Source organism: Uloborus diversus, chromosome 2, assembly GCF_026930045.1.
Source record: "Uloborus diversus isolate 005 chromosome 2, Udiv.v.3.1, whole genome shotgun sequence".
Classification (NCBI taxonomy): Eukaryota; Metazoa; Arthropoda; class Arachnida; order Araneae; family Uloboridae; genus Uloborus; species Uloborus diversus.
Window position 1 is genome coordinate 108,473,842 of NC_072732.1, and position 22,649 is coordinate 108,496,490.

At 32.8% G+C, this 22,649-nt stretch overlaps 1 non-coding gene across 1 annotated transcript; it reads right to left on the reverse strand.

Moving 5' to 3' along the window:
* Nucleotides 1-545: 545 nt before the first annotated feature.
* Nucleotides 546-619, reverse strand: Trnan-guu (transfer RNA asparagine (anticodon GUU)). Its single transcript has one exon. It is a non-coding gene; the product is annotated as a tRNA-Asn (tRNA).
* Between the last annotated feature and the right edge of the window lie 22,030 nt (nucleotides 620-22,649).

Below are 22,649 nucleotides of genomic sequence, written 5' to 3' on the forward strand. Positions count from 1 at the left end.
TTATTTTTGAGGCAGACAGTGCAACGCCGGGCTATGCAGCTAGAAATAAATAAAAATAATCTGAAGAAACATTTTTCAGAGCTAATGTTCGCGTAGTGAAGTGTTTATATTTCGTTATTATTGTAGTATTTTAAATAAAATATTATATCATGCAAATAACCAACCCCAAAGAAATTTTTTTAAAAAAAAGGGAAATAAATAAATAAGAATCAGAAAGACGAGATTTATCGTCCACAAAATAAAACTGATTTTAAAATGAAGAAAACAAAAAAGGAGGGGGGGGGCACTTTGCTTATAAATGAAAAAAAAAAGAAAGGAGTAAGAAAAAAAAAGCAGACGATAATACAGAATTCCAGAGAAAAATTTCATTTGCCAAGATGCAATGCTTTACGTGGTAGCGATCTGCCAATCGCAAGGACAGTTGATTTTTGAGGTAAACGCAAGCCTATGGGAAAGTGAGAGCAATAAGCGATCACTTTCGCTCAAAATGTATTAAAAACAATACATAAAAGGAAATAAAAAAAAAAAAGGAAGAAAAACAATCACGCCCCCGGGTGGGCTCGAACCACCAACCTTTCGGTTAACAGCCGAACGCGCTAGCCGATTGCGCCACGGAGGCGACGAAAGCATGAGCATTCGTTAAAGATTTAATCACTACTCCTCCAATTCCCGCGCTTTGCATCAGGAGTTCCCAAAGTGGGTGCGCGGCATCCTGAGATACCGTAGGTACTACACGCATAAACCTCCGCCAGTGGGTGCCGCGAAGTGTCCACGACATCAAATCTCTGTATTAGAACCGTGTTCTGGTTTCTCATCAAAGGCTTACATGGTATCATGTATTTTACCTTATTCAAAAGAAAACACAAAATGTCAATATAGAAAAAAAACCTTAGTTCATTAAGCAATTAGAAAGTAGAGCCTTGTTTCTGCTTAATTTCTGTTTTCCCGTAAAATTATGCAAATATATAAACATATGTTTTACCAGCTATTTATCTCTGCGTACGTTATTAATATGCAAATAATTAATATATACATTATTTATTAATATGGATACAGGATGCAGATATTAATAGACAGCAATATGAATAGGGTTCCGAGTTCCGTGAGAGAATTTAAACTAATCAAAGAGTGACATGGCTTGGAAAAGTTTGGGAACCTCAGCTTTACATAAAATGTCTTTGAGTTTTATGTTTACTTTTGACTTCTGACTTATTTGTTGATAAGCAGTTGCAGGTTGTGGACGGATAACATGGACTACAATCATTCAAAAATTCTGTCAGTTGTTTTATCAACGCCTAAAACTGGAAAATGATTGAAACCAACGTGCAGTAGAAACTCGTTTTTCCGGCCCCCGTTTATCCGGATCTCCGGTTTATCCGTACCAAATTTATAGAGTTTATGTATATATATTTACTTGAATAACAATTTAAAATTATGAGTGTAAGAACAGAACTATAAATAGGCCAAATATTTGTGGTTTTTGTTTTGATTAAAAGTGCAAATCCTACATAGAACGTAACGTAAAGTTGTACTAATTTAACAAACAATATGGCGTACTTGGAACTTGGAGCATCAACCCGACACGACCACTGCAGCTGAACTGTTGCAAAGCACTGTTTTTTTACTGCAATAAATCGAAGATAAGTCTGCTTAATTAAGAATGTGTTCTGCTCATTAGTCGGATTATTCGCATTTTCGTTTTTCTAGATTGCATTTGGTTCCAGTTAGTCCGGATTACTCTTCTATGCGACGCTCTGAATTATAAGTCGCTTTTCAGGAGTCTCGATCAAAATATATCAAAACCAATAGAATTTACAATTTAACTTCTATTTATGCGTCATTGATTCAAAGTGTCTCTTACTTACGCGTCAGATTCGTTTTTACACCCTGTTTTGATTGCTCCCGCTGACTTTCTTATAAAACTTCAGTTTTCAAATTTCCTACCATGCAAATGCTGGTGTACCTGCTTTAACTTGTAAATATTTGAATGCGATTGAAAATTTTCTTTCAACTAGAATGAATAAACGAAAACAATCCTCATTTTAAAGTAGGATTTCCGAAAAATGTAAATTGTGTAAATTTTATCTTACTTTAACTTTACTTCTGTTTATTACGTTTTCCACTGGCAATTAGATTCTTCCGAATAGCACTACCTATCTTTCTTTCTTTTATTTCGATGCACAAGGTCTGTAGAAGTATCCGATCTTTGGCCGAAGAAAAAAGAAAAGAAACCTGGGGGTTAAAAAATCAAATCCCCCTCAAAGTAGTCTGCTTGGAGAACCGCATACTTCTCCCAGTGGCAGCCATAATGTCTCTCTTGTCTGAAATTTTGTTCCTTTTAATCGCCTCTTGAGTTTAGGAAACAGCCAGAAGTCGTAGGGGTTCATATCAGGAGAGTAAATAACCTGTTGAACCATAGGAGTCTGGTTTTTCGACAAAATGGCTTTGGAACTACTTGCATGCAATCCAGTTTCTGGCAAAATTTGATGCAGTAGCGCTGCTTCAGTCGTTCTGTCATATAACTTGAAATTTAACGAAAAACCAAGAGATCCTTACACACACTACTTCAGTCAAATGCTGTTCAGCAGCTACGCGATAGACAGACGGAACAAAATGCACGCATGCGCACAAAAGTTCAAGGTCAGCTCACTTAAGAGCGCTTGATCTATCAAATTTTCATTAAAAAAAGTTAGTTTTTAACAGACCTCGCACATTTTCCCTTAAACCTAGTCACACCTAGAATAAAGTCGAATTACGTTTATCGATCTTTCTCACTAATAAGTCAGTCTTTCACGAACATATAAGCATGTGGGTACTTTACTTTGTCCTCAGAGTACTAACCATTGCAGGAAGGCGGAATATATTGCCGTATTCAGGTAAACAACAGTATTTGCAGAAATGAGTTTTCGAGATATTTGAAGAAATGTGTAGTGGATTCAATACTAACAATAGGAAAATGTCGGAATTAGACGGGGTTTTTTTTTCGCGTCTTTTTTTCAGCGGAAACCAAGTAAGGGAGCTTGTACAATAATAAAAAAGAAAAGAAAAGAAAAGAAAAAAAAAAAAAACGGACAATAGATAACAAAAATGCAAAAAAAAAAAAAAAAAACATTTGCTGCTCTTTCTCTTTACCTGCACACGGTAGTAACAAAAAGTAACGTCTATGTCGTATCTAATTTTCACAAAAAATCTGATTTCTATGTTCTGTTGTTTAAAAATGCTCATTAAATTAGCTGAAATTGGGGGTACTGAGAGAAAATGCACATTTAGGTGCCGAGAGAAAATGTATAATCGGTACTAATAGAAAATGTATAGTGGGTGCTAAGAGAAAATGTATAATAGGTGTTGAGAGAAAACGTATAATGGGCACCGAGAGAAAATGTACAATGGGCGCCGAGAGAAAATGTACAATGGGCGCCGAGAGAAAATGTACATTTGTCTGCTAGAGAAAATGCATGTGTGGCTGCTGAGGAGAGAATATATGTTTAAGTGCCGAGAGTACATTAAAAGAGTGCCGTGAGAAAATAAATGCTTGGAGACCGAGAAAAAATCTACATTTGCTTGCCTGCAGAAAATGCATAATTTGAGTGCCGAGAGAAAATACTTATTTGAGAACTGAAAGAAAATGTATACTTGGGCACCGAGAGAAATATGCGTATGAGTGTTTTTTTTTTTTTTTTTTTAATTTCTAACAACTTCATCAGACTGCAACAAAAATGCTGTGCAAGTGCGGTGACTCTTAAACGGATTATAAGCGAAAGACGAGACCTAGCTTATACAAATCCATGAAAGGCTTCGCAAGTTGAAAACAAACTGCAGCAAATATTTTTGCTCTCAGTCTTCTCGCTTTACATAGTTAGATGCCCTGCTCCGGTATAATTAAGGGTAGAGACGGGGGTGCATACCGGGGGGGGGGGGAGGGGTGGAAAGTACGCATGGCGTAGACTTCGCCAGTGAAACTTTTAGGGAGAGGGTGTTTTAAAGGGTATTTTTCTCTTTTTAGGGGGGCTCCTGATTAGTGGTACTGTTTGTGAATGGATGGTCATTTATTGGGGGACACTCCTGGTTGGAGACGGGGTCTTCAAGGAATCTTTACATCTGGAATTAACGCGACGGTATTCCTTGAAGCAAGCATTATATTCTCTTGCCTTAAATGACAAAAAGTAGCATCAGATGTTAAAATCGAACGTGTGAAATAACTGGTGCGTGTTTCAGGGTGAAACTGCAACGTCGAATTGCATAATTTTTCAGGGAACTACAGACACGTGTTCCGGGGTTACATTGAACCCCGTTTTCAGTTCGAAATATTAATAAAAAGTGCAAAATAAAAAAATTTTGGATGAAAAGACATCCAAAACAAAAATGTACCGTACGTGCGTGAATTGTGTGTGTCCAAATGACGTCCCTCAGACGTCATTGTAGGTCAAGGGGTTAAAGTTATTATTAAGTTTTTATAACGGCAAGTGATTTTATTAGGTTGTGGTGAAGTGGTTAATGGAATTGAACGAGCAGTAAAACAAATATTCGTAGTAAAAACAATGTTTGACTCAACAGAGCAGGTTAGGTGTGACAAAACTGCTGAAGGAATCTAAATCTACTATAGTTTATAAATTGGGAAAGCGGCGGACAAAATTTTGGGCAAAACTCACAAGAAAGTCATAAAAAGTGACATATTTAAGAACAAAACAAGAAAAAAAAAATCCCAAAAACTGTTGATAGTAAAAATAGCTACTACTGTGCGCCATTAACTAACAAGTCTTCCATTAATATATTACATCAGTCCCGTTTCGTACGTCCACTTTCAAATTACATACTTCTTTCATCTAAAAAGAACCCCATAGAAAGGAACCCGACGGCTGCTTCAGAATATAAATTAATGTAAATAAGGGTTATCGCGAGCTGTCTACTTAATTTAAACAATAAAAATTTTAATTCTTTTTCTCCTGCCATGCATGGCTCGTTTATTGCAGACGATCTGAAGAAAAAACAACAATAAAATATTTTTGTCGGCCTATAAAAATGATAACGAATTTTACCCCGACCTTGGTTGGAACAATGGCACAAATTCCAGAATAATAAGCGGGAATAAAAAATACACAGAAAAGGAATTTTTTAATTCTATCTCACGAGCGCATAACGTGAGAAGTTCTAATAGGTTGTGTGTTAAAGAATGCTTACTATTGTAATAGTTCTTATTGTGTTCTCTTTTGAACGTATTTTAAGTTTAAGCAGATATGAAAGTAAAGTTTTGTGTGCTATATAAAAACCAATTATAATCAAAGTGAAGGCATAATATATGACAGGAAAAAAAAACTGCCCGATCGAAGGAGATTTCAATTGTTACCCAGTTATTTTCTGATATAAATTATGAGCATTAGTTTTTAATGTGAAACGTCAAATGAATTCTTACGCCATTCAAGTGGTGACTTAATGAACAAAAGTACAAAATAATAGTTATAATAATGATTGATAGGCAGTACAACATCTCCCCCAATTAGTACTTTTCTGTAATACACAAGTTTCCTTTCCATTGTGTGTCTGAACGACACACAAATATTTTCATTTAGTTGGAAATAATTTTAAATTTCAGCCAGCGAAGATTTGTCCGTATTTTCTGGGATATAATCCCACTAGTTGCATTCTAGTGGCTTTTGACTTTAGCTTCTTATTCTTAAGCATTTCTTGGTGCTGTTGTATTATGTTTTGCAATTAATCTAATGTCGGTTCATTTTGCAGACTATATTAGTTTTTTTTTTTTTTTAAATTTTCGTCCCAGGTTGCTATGAAAAAAACTCTGCTGCCGGTCTTATCCATTCAGTTGATAGTGGCTATCGCTCCCACTGCTCCTTTCTTTAATCTGTGCTTGCTCCCCAGGGTTCCTAGGGATTTCAAAGCAGCGACGAGGAGCACGCAACTTGGATTTTAGGTATGATTTTTTTTTTTTTTTTTCAGTATTCCTGTCATACCTCAAAAACTTTTTACTTGCTAGCAAAATCATCGGTTTCTTAATCATAGAGAGTAAAATTATTTCCAATTAGGTGTTTTATTTTTTATTTTATTTTTTTCATACAGCTTCAATTGTTACGTAGGTATGTACTCGTACTTTCAAAGTTGATGAGCTTTTGATAACAAGCAGTTTCCCTTCACCCTTTTTACTATTTAGGATTCCTGGAAAAGCCTAAGAAACTTCTTTTCGGGGGGTTCGTGAAATTGCGACAAAGGGGTGAGAGGGGGAAACAAGAAATGCGACATCACACATTTTTTCATGAAAATAAGCGTACGAAAAATAGCATGGCATGTGACGAGGGAAGGAAAATAGCAGGGTGCAGTGTGACACTTGTAACAAAGGGTGGGGGGGGGGGGGGGGGGAGGTGCAGAGAAAGAAGAAATAACTGAAATATTTGAAAGAATGAATGCTGTTTTATTGACAGAAAAATATGATACCTACCTACCATATGTTTCAGCCGTAAACAATAAAAATTATGTCTGAAAATACTGCATGTTATTTAAGTCCATGAGAAATTTAATACGAAATACTACTAATATTGAGTCTTTGCCTTAGATAACTAATGTTACAAAATGCATGATGATAATGTGGAAACGTTTACTCATTTAACAGAATAAGCTTTTAGCATACTATTTAGTTTTACCTATTTTTTCCGTTACGTTCTTTATTAATTTATCCCTTTAAAAAAATTTTTTAAAGTAAAGTAATCTAAAAATAAAACTACTATGAGCAACAAGCGATCTCGTAAAGTTGTACTCCAGCTTAATACATTTGTGCATGTTTTTCAAAATGTTCAACTATAACACAGGGCAACAAAAAAACATTTTTTTCTTTGGTGGCCAGAGGTTTACAGCCAATTTTAGCTATATTTGGGGCTTTGAAGCAAAATATGAAATTAGTTATTTTTCTATATCAGCTATATTTTTTTAGATCAGTACTGCTGTTATACCCAAAATATGCAATTTTAACTCCATTTTGTGCATTTCTAAAGCAAGTACAGGCTACTGAAACAAAGATCTCTTTGTCAGTCTACAATGAAGTTACTTACAGGAAAATTTACTAGATGTGGTAAACATTTGACAAGTTTAGTAACGAGGCTTCAAAGAGGTAAGTTCAGTTAGTGAGTTCTTGCCGTGCATGTGATCGTTTCGCGCGATATGTGATGGCTTGCTTTGTTTTTTTGCATGTACAATATTTGTAGACCCGATTAAGATATTGGGTGACCCTGGAACACTCATTTTTCAGTGTCATCTGAAATCAAACCTTGTAAACACAAACATTCATGGTGAACCAGGAGCGGGGATTTCAGGGGTGTTGAGGTGCTCATCCCTTGTTCAAAATATTTGTTGGGGCAGAGCATCCCACGCCTTAAGTACACATAAGAAAAGGCAAATAAATAAAGATGTAAACTTTAATTTTCTTTCATTTTCTTAAATAACAGACTATTTTAGTCAATTTTTCGAACTTAAAAATTAGTGGCCAGAGCCCACAGCTTAGTTGGCCTCCTCAGTAATCAAGTTCTGAATATTTGCGCACTATAATATTGAACAAAATTCCATGTTTTGTGTTTTGTTTGATTTATGGATTTAACTTAAACCCATGTCACCTATGTTTCACTAAAATGTTATACCGTCTCCTAGGCTAAAACTTTACAGCGGGGGGGGGGGGGGGGGGGAGAAGGGACACCTGTTGACCTGGGAACGAGTCTGAAGGAGGTCCGGATTTTCGAAATGAGGGGTGAAGTATATGTGAGGTCGTAGAGGTAAACAAGATGGAGGGGGATCCGTAAAAGTCATTTGTGACGAGCCCCAAAATTTCTGTGCACGCCCCTGAATTTAGAGCATCAATTTTATGCGAAATCAGTTCCAAAACTATCAGCACCAAAATGACTGTTCCCGTGTGTAATCCATGTGATATGCGCCGGAAATTCCTGCAGAGCATTTGAAACAAAAAACGCTTTCAATCATTTTGTAAACTGAATAAAAGAATATCCTGGAACCGCTTAAAATTTAACGTAAGAGTTTTCCAGAAATAAATTCCATTCTGCCATGAATAAACGCTCTTGCTCACTTCGGGTGCAACATACGTCGAAATACTTACTAAGAAAATTGAATGAGAATCTCTTTGTCTGACATAGAACACTGCACGCTTATAAACAATGATCGCATTACATTCGAAAAAGAGGATTTTTTTTCACTGGAGTCGGAACGCGCGTTCACTCCCTACACTACTTCCTCTGGTTTAAATGGCACAAGTTCCAACTTTGTTCGAAGGGAAAGAGAACACAATCGGCATGGAATGACATTCGAAGCATCCACATAAATCTTCTGAGTCAGGTGAAGACTGCTCATGATTCTGTTTTGTGTGTTGCCATTTTCAGGGAATAATATCACCATTACCATTCTGCGCATGAGATACAATGGACGCTAACAAACTCATAAAATTCTTTAGTTCGCGCATTTCCATAACTTTCGTATTACGTATGAGATGGCATGTGAGGTAATGTCACTCCATAAAATCCACTCTCCGAGAGAAGACGTTTGGGACGAAAATTATCAAAATCGCTCCAGTTGCTGGAACTAAATTTTTAAGATGATACATCTCGCTTTGATTCTGCAGAGAATACAAATGCGGCTAAGTGAAAGATTATTCCTGTTTTTGAGGGCTTTTATCTCCAGCTATGGAGGATGTTAATTTTCTTCACGAGAGATGGTGTGAGATATGTAGATTTTAGTGATAAATGAATGATGAAGTCCTAGTTCCTGTTTCGGAACGCATAATTCTGATTGTTATTTTCAATAACTCTTTTCCGAATCATTATTTTAATAGCTTTCTTCTCGGCTAAAAAAAGAAAAAAAAGAAAAAAAAGGTGAATGTTCGGTTTGATTAATTGGAAAACCACACTATATTTTTTTGTGATTTCAAACGTTTAATAACATAAAACTTTTTTTTTTTAAATCAGGGGTAAATCTTTTGAATGCATAATGCAAGCTTGTGTTTAAACCATGTCTGCCCAAAATTAACGTAAAAACTCATAAAAACAGAAATCTTTATCAATAACCCCTTTATGTTTACAATATGAATAGTAAGTCAATGGTCTCTTAAGTCAATGGTTGTAAAAAAAACCTTTAGTAAAAAAAATTGTCAATTTTTCCACCAACATGATTACCTTGTGTAAAATGGCCCTCAATTTGTAGAAGAGAAACTATTAAATTATTCTAGTCAGTCCCTGGTTATCAGAACAACGCCCAGTAAAACAAAAACATTACAAGATCCGTAAATAAAAATTCTACTCTAACAAAATTTCGTCTTCGCACCTTCAAAACCTATTGTGTGCTGCAAATTCCATTTTTCTCCTTTGGATTGATCCAGAAGAAATTTTGAAGAGTGGATTAGATTCAAAAGTCCGCTATGCGCATATTGATTCAATGACCAAAAAAATTTAAAATTCGGTAAATGTTTTAGCAGAAAACTGTACATCTAAATGCACTACGTGGAAATAAATGAGTGAAATACATTGAAAACAAACCTTTTACATTGAACACCATGAAATTAAAAGTGGAACTGAAGTTTTAAATTAAGAAAATTCAAAGTGATAACGTTTTTTCTTCCTGAAAAAAATGCACTAATACTCACAGCGGGTTTTGAAGGAACAACGGCATTTTATAATGCAGACTAATTATAATTTTTCTTCTACATTTTTATTAATATAGAAGTAAAAATAGAAATAAATAAGTCTATGGCTAAATGCTGTTAAATAATTTTATTTACTCTATCACATTTCATTTATTCACATTTTCTGTAATAATTTTCATTTTGGTCAGTTGTGACTTCGTAACTAAATGATTTATTAACTTTTAGTGCTAACTTTTCAGTGCTGTTAAATGTTAACAGAAATGGTAGAAAAGAGAAGAAAAAAAGAAAGTAAAACATCCAGCATTGATGTTTATTTTTTAGTTTTGAGTTTTCAAATTACATTTAGGATCCTACGTCTACGATAGGAGCCAATGCACTGGCTTTCTTGTTTCTACAAATGGAATGGAGTATTTTTTATCAATCTTAAATTATGAGAATTAGTAATCTGGAAATTCTGTTTTTTGATGAAGTTTTGCTGTTTAAGTTCATCTATAAAGGTGTTTTTTTTTTCTGAAAAAGTAATTTTATACAAAGAACATTTTTTAACACGCTTTTATTAGCTTCATTTGTATGTTTGTGAGTAACTCTCCTTTGGACTAAGAGCTAGTGGCTTATTATTGTTAGTACATTCCACCACTTTATGTGTGTTCGTGGCCGAGCGATCTAAGGCGCGGGTCTTCGCTGACGTCCACCTAAGGGAATCATTGGGCGTGCGTTCTAGTCCCGTCTACACCGAAATTAACTTTATAACCTTGCATTTCAACTTTTTATGATCGGATTCTTTTAAAATTTGGAATGCAACCTCAGACCCGATGACAATGCAATATTCTATAATCAAATTAATTTATTAACGATAAAGTTATTAGTTTATTCTAATTAACACGCTTTTATTACCTTAACTTGTATATTTGTGGGTCCAACTTTACTTTGGACAAATAGTGGCTTATTAGAATTACTTACAACGTACAAATCAGAGCTTCGGAGTGTAACAATATTTGCACATGAATTTACCAGAAAGCATTCTAAATGCCTGATGCAAATAATGCAATAGAATACTAAGATACATTCCATTATAAAAAATCGAACACACGCACAAAGATTTCATTTAAGAGTTACAAGTGTTAACAATATTTAGTACCTAAATCTTATTTTTAAAAAAATAATAGTTTAAAAAACTAAAAAAAAAACACGCTTTTGTAGTAAAATGAACAAAAAAGTAGAAAATAAAATAATAGTTTAAAAAACTAAAAAAACACGCTTTAGTTGCAAAATGAACTAAAAAGTTAAAAACAATCTTTGGATGACAAGTATATAAAGTTATTAACCAAACACTTAATTTTACTGTAATAGACAAAGATAGTGGGGGTCTTCTTATCAGTTGTCTTAAATTTCTTCAACTTGTTATCCAAGCAAAAATGTAAATAAGCAGTCACCCACGATTTTTTTTATTACAGTAAAATTAAGTGTTTGGTCAATTACTTTATATACTTGTCATCCAAAGATTATTTTTAACTTTTTAGTTCATTTTGCTACTAATGCGTTTTTTTTTTTTAAATTTCTTAAACTATTATTTTAAATATAAAATCAAACAGCAGACGATTTGTAACTATGACGACGAACATTTCACTCTCTAAATAAATATTTAAAACAACCGTTGTCATGGTAATCTGAAAAATCAAAGCAACATCAGTTATGGTCAAGTGGTGATAAGCAATTCGTGATTGCTCAAAAAACCTCCATAGGGTTTACAAATTGTTTACATTTACACACGTCAGGAAAAATTTCTTGTGAATATTATGAGAATCTCCTTTTAAAAAATATCGTTTGAATGGAGAAAATTCCGCATCATAGCTCGATGTTTAGCAGACATTTCATGGTCAGAACGGAATTCGCTCCCATACCTTTTAAGGCGAACCCGAATTCAACGCGAAGAAAAATTTTAATGACCTCATTTAAGAGAAGCCTTGAACAAGATCATTGGATCTCTTGCATCGCTACTAAAAACAACAGTGTGGTCAGTTTGTAATTTTTCCTGTTTTTAAAAGTTATTTGACGAATTGTCGCGCTCAGGTGTTGTTTATCGAATCAAATAAACATCATGTTGACGGCAGAAATTGGGAAATGAATCATTAGATACGATTGAGAATCTAAATCATAATTGAACTCCGTTGGCTCGGAAGCGAAGAGAAACACATAGTATCTAAATTGTTTTAGGCAGTTAGGCAGACAATTTCGCCAATTATATTGAGGTAGTTAGTTCATAATAGATTGATGGTGTTCACGACAAAAGCTTTTTGTTGATAACGATCCGTTTAACCCTTAAATTAGGACACATTTTCATCGTTATTTAGACTTATTATTTGGACGGGTTAGAATGATACTGGCGTAAGTCAAAAGTTTTTACAAATTGAGTTAAGCATGGATTTGGGTTCTTCTTTTAGTTCCTGTATTAAATGTACCAAAAACGCAAAATGCTAAAATATATTGCCCACTGAGAGTAAACGAATATTATACTATAACAGGAACTACTGTTCAGGCGGGAATGATAGAAGGGGAATGTAAGGCAAAGAGTGAAATAGCGGGGCAAAATGAAATGATGAAATATTTACTTTGCTTTTAGCGCCACCCCGCCACCTATCTAGTAATATATTTTAACTGTGTAGTAACACATGTAATCTATTCCAGTCAAGAAAAAGTTACCTCCGAAAATCAAAGAATATGATAATACAAGCAATTTTCAAAAATTGATACTCATGTTGTAATATTTTGTTGCAAATCAAAAATTATTTTGTTATTATTAAATGATAAAGTTCCTGTTATTAACATTGTAAAAAGAAATTGAGACCTGCTTATATTCAGTGCAGTATTTATTTGTTTAATATTAAGATTTTTTTTTTTTTTTTTTTGTTAATGCTCTGTTCAGTTATAGTCAAGTGCATACGGGGTAAAGAGAAATAGTTCATTTCATTTACATCTTCAATCTTTTATCAAATCGCTTACGTATTCATTTCTTAATTATTTCATTTTCTTTTCTTCATTCAATAATTCCTTTGTTTATTCATTCATTCCCTTAATTTCCTCTTCATTCACTATTTCATTAACTGATTTATTTATGTTATTTATTCGTTTATTGCGTCATTTTCTTTTCATTTATTCATTGTTTCTTTTATTTACTCATTTATTTGATCAAAAATATCTTTAATAATCGAATAAAAAATATTTCAGTAGAAAAAAGTTTTATTTTTCACTTTGCCCCATAAAAAAAAATATGTGAAAAATTTCTATCTTTTTTTAGAGGTTCGAATTTACTGCCAAAAATAAAAAGTAATGTTTCAATGAGCAAATGTAAATTTTTCTTTACACTCTGACATAAAAATGAAGACTCTTTTTTTTTCCTATTGACAGTTCCCTCTCTCTCTTCCTCCCTCGCTCAAAGGCATTTTCCCTATTACAATTAACATTGCAGGATTGTGAATCGCTACAAAATAAAATACTTTTAAGAAATTAATATAAAAAAGAAAGAAACAAACAAAGGATGTAAAAAACGTAACCGTGGCAACACAAAATTGAACGGTTATAACTTGAATGGAGAAGAGATTTTTGAACTTCACTTAATTCGCTCGTAACTTTTTTTCGAATTCAGATGGAAGGTTAAATCTTCGACCGTAGGTCGAGTTAGATCTGGAGTAAAACAAAAGTCCCTCTTTCCAATGGTGTCAAAAAGAAAATTATGAACAGTTCGTTCACTTTTTATTGATAGTTTTAATGAAGAAAGTACTATCTGAAGTGCAGCAAAGCCTTGAAAAAATCGAGTTTTTAACGTGAATATCTTCCGACATAATTACGTTAGAGAATTTACGCTGCAATTGGTTAAACTTGACTTAATCCGTTGGAACAAATTGCATAGAACGCAGAAAAATCTGCCCTTTCCAACGATACATAATATTAACCTGTGCGGCTAATTTTTCACACCCATATTAGAGAATTTATGTGAAAATTGGGACTAAATTAGAGTTTAAAAAAAAAAACTAAAATTCGAAATTATCTCAAACTGGTCTGTAAAACTTTTCCGGGCTTAAAAAAACTAACTAAATATTTCAACAAAATCGACCTGGTAGTTCTCGAGTTTTGCGCTTTCAAACAAACAAGCGCTTTAAAGAGGTTCCTTTTATATTATGTACATATTGTTCATCCTTCATGTTCCGTAATTTTCAGAACAAATTTTCAACTTTCTCATTTTGAAAAAAGTAAGTTATCTTATCTTTAACTTTGCCCCACTTTCCACTACATCATCCTTCGCCCATTTCAATCCTTGCTTATAAAACAAACTTTTTCTTCTATAGGGTCACCCGGGGTAAAATGGGTATAAAAAACAGCATTTTTGATTTCAGTGACCCATAGCAGAAATATCATGAAATATAATTGTGTTTTTGTTCAATATTCTATACATTGTGTATCTTAGGTCTAATTTGGACATTGTTTGTGTTAACTTTTTACTTTAAATTTAGTGTAAAGGGGTATACCTATTTTACCCCTGTGTATACCCATTTTACCCCGTGCTTCGGGATAAAATGGGTATTCACCGGGGTAAAATGGGTATATGCTGTTTAAAGTTGAACTAAACTAACTAATGGAGAAATTTTTTTTTTAATTGAGTATAGTTGCATCGGAGAATAAAAACTTTAATCCAAAACAATCACAAAAAATGTTTACAGAACCAAATTTATGAACAAAAGACTCATTGGCACAGACTTGTGTTTTGGCTGAGGCAGTATTTTTACAACTTTGTGATACCTGCACAACATCAATGTTGTCTCTCGTGGAGAACACATAGGATAATTTGGCAGATGATTTTGTAGCAAACTTCTCAGTATATTCACCTTCAGCTGAGATTTCAGTGATTAAACCTTTGAATTCCACAATTTTAACAACGACCCTGCCGCCAATTGCTGGGATGAACAACTAGGAGAACCACTAATTTTCACTCCTACTTCATTAGTTATTTTATCAATTATTGTTAATGTCTTTTTAATTTATTTAATTTATGTGTATTTATTTATTTTTTCTGCTTTTGTTTGTCTCTTGCATGTTTGTGTACAATCTTGCTGCCACCTGCTCTGTAATTAGAACTTCTCCCACCTTTGTTTGGACTCTTACTTTTTTTTTTTTTTTTTTGTAAATTTTTCATTTCCTTACCAGTGCTAAAAAATGACTTTGAACCAAGAGGTATAGCAGGAGGATTTAGTTATTCAGTACAAGTTTGCTATGAGACATAAGGATTCTGTTGTGATTGTGTTCGAGGTTGTACTTAGACTATGTTCTGAGCATGAGAGGTTGGTAGTTTTAAAAGGAAATTAAAAAGACAGCGTATTAGTTATCAATACTTACTATATTTTCTAATATGTAGCAATGAATCATATACATAATAAACTTACAGTAAATTACTAACGTACAGTAATCATGAACTATATCGATAAAAATCGAAAAATGTAATACCTTTGAGTACTAATTGGCATAAGTCAAAGTAATTAAAGTAAAACAAATAAATACAGAGTGATTATTTATAAAACTTTTTAAAAACATACTTTTAGTTTAAAAGATGAATAATATCTAACATTTGTCTTGCAAAGATAATTTAAGTTTTTTAATCTTCATGCATTCAACGTCTTTAACTCGAAAATGTTGGCTATACCCATTTTACCCCGTACAACTAAAAGTGCTATAAAATGTTTGTAAATATAAAAATTTACTTATTTTTTGAGTTTTCTGTAAGAAAAATTCTTCTATCAAATCCAAATAAATAACTTCCGAAAATCTTCCAGGAATTTTTTTTAGAAAGAAGTTTATTACTCATTTTAAATGCATTGTTTTGTGTTCTGAAAATTAAAACTGTTGCTAAACCTGGTAAATGAGTTGCTAGATTTTTTTTCCTCAACTTAAAATGTTGCCTGATATGTAAACATTTTCATCATATTTTTCTATTTTCAAGAAATGTTGTCCAGTAGAATAAAATGAAGAAAAATGCAACTATACCCATTTTACCCCGGCTACCCATTTTACCCCGGGTCCCCCTATTTCCAGAACTTCAATCAGTTTCAGAATATCTTTTGCTGAAATTTTTTTTGCTCGTTTCATATTTTGTTTTAGGTTTTATTTCAGGAGGGCACGAGAAATTTTTTTCCCGTACGCTTCGCGTGAACAAACCACGTGATCTCACGGTACGCTGCAATTAGTTAAACTTGACTTAATCCGTTTTGGCACAAAAATTGTTTTGACTTATCGCTTTTTTTTTTCTGGGGGGGGGGGCACGAATTACCCCCTCTGTTTTCAATACCGACTACACTTTGCTTGGAAATTCTATTGTTGTAAAAGACTTATGAGCCTATGGTCGTTAGGACAAAAATCTTTTTTCTTATTAACAGTTTTTTAGCACTAAAATTAGAGCTTATTTTCGTCGTTATCAATGAATGTCATTTAAACCAGTTTAATCTGTTGTCCTGAATAAATATTAATCTTGACCGGTATTTTTGAAATATGGAGTAAATTTTAAGAACATTTTCCACTGTTGAAAAATCAATTTTATTGAATATGCATAGCATGAATATCTCTAAAAATATTTCAGTATAACTGTAACTTTAAGGAAAGAAATATTGTTTTTAGATTGGTAGTTTTAATTACTTATTTAGAGCTTCATTTATGTTAAAAATTTCAGCCGAAATATTTTGCTGTTTTTCCGTACATTTTAAAGCGGGGACATTTATAGGACATTTATAGGGATTTTTAGCTCATTTAAATACAGACTTTATTTATCGGTATTCATCTTTGAAGACTTTCGATTGCCGATACGCTACACTAATCAAGGACTACTTGAAATAAAGCTGCGATAGACATCAACAAATCCAATATAATCTGAGCGACATTTGAGAACTATTTCGCAGTTTCGGAGTTTGAACTTTTGTAGAGCTTCGACGGAATTTACCGGATTGTACGTAGGTGAAATAGACAGCCGTTTGATTGCAGAAGCACACGTTATATGTTTAAGAGGATTAAATGAGAATATAACAAGCGTAGCAGCTGTCGGATGTTGCAGGTTTGTTGCATTCTGTCATTGGCAAAAATGAAGGCTTCACAGTCAACCAAGTGTCATTCAAAGTTGGGAAGCCCTTTTCTTTTCGAAATGATCTGATCCCGGTTATGTTGATTTTGCATATAATATTTCATCAGGGGTATTCCAAAGCCGTCGGAGGTGAAGTTGGACTCTCGAATAAGCAAGCAGCTGAAAATAAGCTGTTTAAAAGTGGAAAATGTGAGTAGGGCTTGATTCTGATCAAAAAAAAAAAAAAAAAAAAAAAAAGTGTAAGAGCTCTTACTTCTTCGAAATATGTATTCATGTGCTTTTGGTGTGAAATTAGTCGAAAGTCTGCCCCCCCCCCCCCCCCAAGAAAAAACGAAGTGCACGACCTAAGTTTCCATATGTCCAGAGGAACACTCAAGTTTTTCAGTACGCGAATGTTTGATCTTATATTTAGCAGACTGCAAGATATAGCTCAATTATCTAGCAGGATATACATACTATGGAAGCTTCACATCAGGGTTGGGTTTTGGACTGTCCAAAACTAGTTTAGGACAGGTGGTTTTTACCGTCCAAAACTATCTAAAACTGTCCAAAAGTGTCCTAAACTGTCTTAAACTGACCAAAACTAAGCTAAAGCTAAAGGGGTGTAATCTAATCAATTTGTATTTACTACAATATTTGTAATGCATAAATATAAATATTAATGAGGTTTAATTAATGAGTATTTGATAATACAGTCGAGCCTCTATATATCAACTTTCACATATCAAAATTTTCTATGTATCGAAATCCCAGCAAATTTCAATGTTTATTACATAGAAAAATTGTTTCTATATATCGAAAAAATCTCTATATATCGAAAACATTTTCGAGACATTCGTAGATTTTTTTCCCCCACTTTAGACTGTTTGTCTCATGAAAAATGAAGGTTAGAGGAGAAAATTATGTTTACTACAGGTTGCTAAGAAACTCATAAGAAATCTGGGTTTGAGGGGTGTGTACTGTGTAGATAGGTCGTTCTCAAATTCCCTGAAGTTTATTTCAAATCTTAGTTGTAACACTGTAAAATCAGTTTCAAGTTATCCTTTTTGTCTGTTGATTATCATTGCTAGTCTTTTTAGCTTCAATAAAAATCATTCGAGTTAAATAGATTGATTTTTTACTTTTTCTCGATTACATTGTTAAAACAAAAATCCCCTTATGTTGCAAATCAAGTTGAACTGCCGAAGAATGAAGATGTATGAAGGCACAAAAATGTAATTTCTGTTAATTTTTCAGTTATTAACTTTCGTTTAATCCGATGCTCGTATAAATTAGAAATTGGGTTTCATGCACGAAAATTGGCTTTAATTTTAATGTTTTAGGAGATTTTTTATGATAAAATAAGATCGTTTCTATATATCGAAATTTCTATGTATCGAATTTTTTTCCGGCAATTTGCTACTTCGATATATGGAGGTCCGACTGTACTTTTCTCCAAAATGTTCATTTAAAAAATATTTTACTTTAAAATGCCAATAACTCTATCACATAAAAACTTCCTTTTGTAACAGTTGGTAGAGTCATGAAAGAAAATTCACATTGCTACCAAGACAACTAATTTCAGTTCCATTTACAACTTATATTTCAAAACTTGTGCTATTCTTTTTTTAGTTCATATTTTTAATATAATACATTCTGTAACTATAAAAATATATTATTTATTGCATTTAAGTCAACTATTGCACTATATTTCGAACACTTTCTTTCGACACATGCATAAATGTCGAAAAATTTGGTTTATGGAAACAAAAAAGAGAAAAAACTCATGCATAAAAATTGAAATATTTAATGAAGAATTTATTTTCTACGTAACTAGATTAAAATCTGCTGTACATATAAGCTACATATATATATATATATATATATATATATATATATATATATATATATATATATATATATATATATATATATATATATATATATATATATATATATATATTTATACTTGAATGTTCACACTAAATAAATATATTAAATAGTCAAATTATAATAATAATAATTTTGACACATTTTGTTCTGTTTTTGATATTTTCTCACAGAATTTGTTTTTTCAAAAAACAGTTTTGGACACTTTTGGATATAAGGGTTTTGAACCGGATGGTAAAAACCTTGCCAACCTTGCTTTCATTTGCACACATGCACAAGCATAAGTAAATTTGGTTAGCATTATAAAAATATATGTATATATAATAATAAATAAATAAATAAATAAAATAAACTCATGCATACAAATTTAAATAAGAATTCAACTTCTGTAGCTAGATTAAAATCAGCGGCATAAATAAGTTGTATGTTCACATTGAATATATGTTCAATATAAAACTTTACTTTGATGCATTTTATTCTGTTTTTGATGTTTTTTCACAAAATTCAATTTCTTTAAAAATATAGTTTTGGACACTTTCGGACAGTTTTGGACAGGACGGTAAAAACCAGGGTTTTTACCATAGTGTCCAAAACCTTGCCAACCCATTTAATAATATTACTATTCAGTCAACATGTTTTTAATTTGGCAACATGGAAAAGAAAATGTTTTTCGCTTATGTTTTAGTTTCGATTATAATTATAACACGGATATTGCCCCCCCCCTCCCACGCAGAGATCCCCTCGTACTTGTCATCGAAGAGACGTAACTGACAGATGGATCTCCGAGGAGAAGAAAACCTGAATAGGAAGAATATGGGAAATTTGATGATGTGTAAAATTACGGGAACATTTAATTCGTTCAAATGTTTTAATTCAATTTCGTGAATACGGGAAATAGGGCCAGTTATGGTTATGTTTAACAGTCAACACCTCTCGTGTTTCCACTGACAGGTAAAAAACTATGGGGTGATAGAAAGCTCTCAGTTATGTTGCAGTTTCATCACAACACACACAATGTGAATTTTTCTCTTAGGAAAGAAAATAATTATTCATCTAATTTGAAATTGATACTGGTGGGCTCCGGAGCGTGATATCGATGAACTTGCTGCTTACCACCTAATTTCTAAAATTTCGCGGAAAAGAAGAAGAGCTGGAGCTGAGCTCTAGTGCGAGCTGCTATGCAAATTAAATCTTGGATATTGGTGATGATGCATGTTTATAAGAACAAAGAATTTTAAAAGTTGGCGAGATTTAACGAAAATGAGCGATAATTGGCGAAACATGAGTCATATATTCCGTTTCCACTAATGACGGAAAAGTACCTTTATGAGATTGGATGATTAGCGGTTAATCACTTTTCGATTATCGAAATTAAAAAGCTTTGCTTCATTACACGGAAATGAATTTTCTCCAATAAAAAATTAATTTCAAGATTTTTGGCTCATAACTTGGAGATAAAATTTATTTTGCTTTCAAAAAATTTACAATTTTTATGTGCGCTTCTGTGCGTTTGAAAATTTCTACAATCGGACGAACTTGCTTTATTATATCCTAGGAAGCAGGGATGCTAAATTAAGGTTGGTGTAATATATTTGCAGGTGGCAGAAGAATTTGTATCGTATAAAATATGATTAAAAAGACAAGGGTTCCAGTTGTCAAGAAAATTTGTGTTCCACTTTAAAATTAACAAAAGTCTTTTGTTAATCATATTTTAACACAAAGCCTTTTTGATAATTTTTCCTTAAAAAATATTGATAAATAATATTTCTAAGTTCAATGAAAGCTTCGGGAGCCAAAAAGCGATAACAGCTGAAAAATGAAATGTCATATAAAACTACCAAACCATTTTTGTAGTTTTGATAAGGTACTGACCGTACAGGGCATATATTTGGCAGCAAAGTGTTGAAAATAGTATAGACATTTAATAACGTGTTCCACTTTATTAGATTATTATTTTTTGGCAAATCAGCTCAAGGGAAAATGTTTGCCTTTCTGTTTGAGAAAAAATTTTACGAAACAAATACGAAAGAGAAAATTCAAATTTAATCCGAAAGGAAAACGATTGTATCGAAATTTAAAAACCGGTCTGTTTCTAAAGCAGTTACATTTGATAACTGCGATAGTAAAAATATTTATTTGACAATGCGACGGAATTCCTAGCATTTTACATATTTTTTTCGTTTTAATGACTACCCTAAAAGAGTTTGCAAAACAGGGAAAACATTATGACTATAAAATTAATTTTCGTGGTAAAAAATGTAAAAATCTTCCCTTCGTGCGGTAGGAAATTACTCCTTATGCAACAAAGCAATAACTTGGTATTCTTTCTCTTTGAAAGTTTGCTGTAAAAAGTGTTGTTACGACCACACCTATACATAGAGCAATTACGGAAAATTAAATATGGCGTTTCCTAATTATATTAGTAACGTTTCGTGAATGATTGAATGCTGCCAGATTCGCATGGCATTCAACAAAATATTCTTTCCTAAGGACATATTTCGATAAAATGAACATTAGAAGGTTATTAGAAAGAATTAAGTTTATTTGATAAGCTATAACACATAGCTAACCGTTTTGACTTGAAGAGTTTTTCCACAAAATGTACTACTGTTTTGTTTCCCAAAGGAGGAAAATCTGTCTGCATTAAGAATTTGCAAATTGCTATCGATTTTCCAAAACAAAAATGAACTGATAAAAAGCAAGCATACAAATTAAAAATAAAGTAACTACTCCTTTCGTTGTATACTTTTTTTTTGTTTCTCCACATGATTGCTGTAGATCAAAAGTGCCCAACTTACAGCCAGCGAGTTACATCCAACCCGCGAATGTGGTCCATGTGGCCATTGTTTTCTTTAATGTTGCAAAACAAAAAACCCAATATTACAAAGTTGGAGCCATATATTCAGATATTGGTCTCTGAAAGAAAAAAAAAAATGCATTTAACAAAAAAAGTATAGTAATGATAACAACGATTCTTGGTTTGTAATTTTCTTTCCTTTTCCATATTTTCCCATGTTATTTGGAAAAGAAATTTATGTTAAATTTTTTATATGAGGTAGTGAGAAGCTAAGGCATGTAAGTGACAAAATTAAAAATGTGGAGATAGCCAGTACAAATGGTAGGAGGACTTCTCCTCTGTCTCGGGGCAAGAGATGTAGTACTAGTAGGTACTGTTGTATAGTACTAGTAGGCTGCTGTACAGCATGATTGACAGAAAGATTTTAATGAAAACCTACCTAGGATCTGAACTTTAAACGCGATTTTCTCGAATCTCTTTAATTAGTTCACTTACATCCCTTTGCTTTTCAATACCTCAATTGTGTTCTGGAACGGGAAAATCACTTTAATATGAGGTGCAGCCCTCGGGTCGAAAAAAGTTGGGCATCACTGCTGTAGATAAATTTGTATGAAAGGTCGAAACTACAGTGACTCCCAAAAAAGTGTTCGTACACCTATGACTTTCAATGAAAAAAGACCCTATCAATTGGTTAGAATTAATATTTCGGAATATGTATTTAATTATAAAATCTATGATCAATTTTAAACAAAACTATATGACATTTAAAAAAATATTAAAACTTAATTTTTTAAAAATCAAAAACCCAAAAGTGCCGGAAATTTTATCTCACAAAAGTCTTCGTACACTTTAAAAAATGTCTATATATTATTGAATAGTCAAACTTTTTATTAAGTTATTATTTAATAGAATATCATGCAGTATCAACAACACCTTTTAAACGTCTGAGAATAGATTTCATTCTTTTTTTTTTTTTTTTTTTTTGCGTAATTTCAGAGTAAGTGTTCAACCATACTTCGAGTCTTACTGTTTCTAGCCCTATTTTCGATTCAAAGCTCTATATTCGTAATCTAGCCTCCAGATATCTCTAAATATGTTACATTAAGTTCAACTCTGGAAATTGAAGGGGTATTTTCTAAACTTTAGGACAATTTTTGAGGCACTAGACGCAAACGTTGAAAATCGTGTGCTTCTTATCGTTGTCTTGATAAATATATATGAAA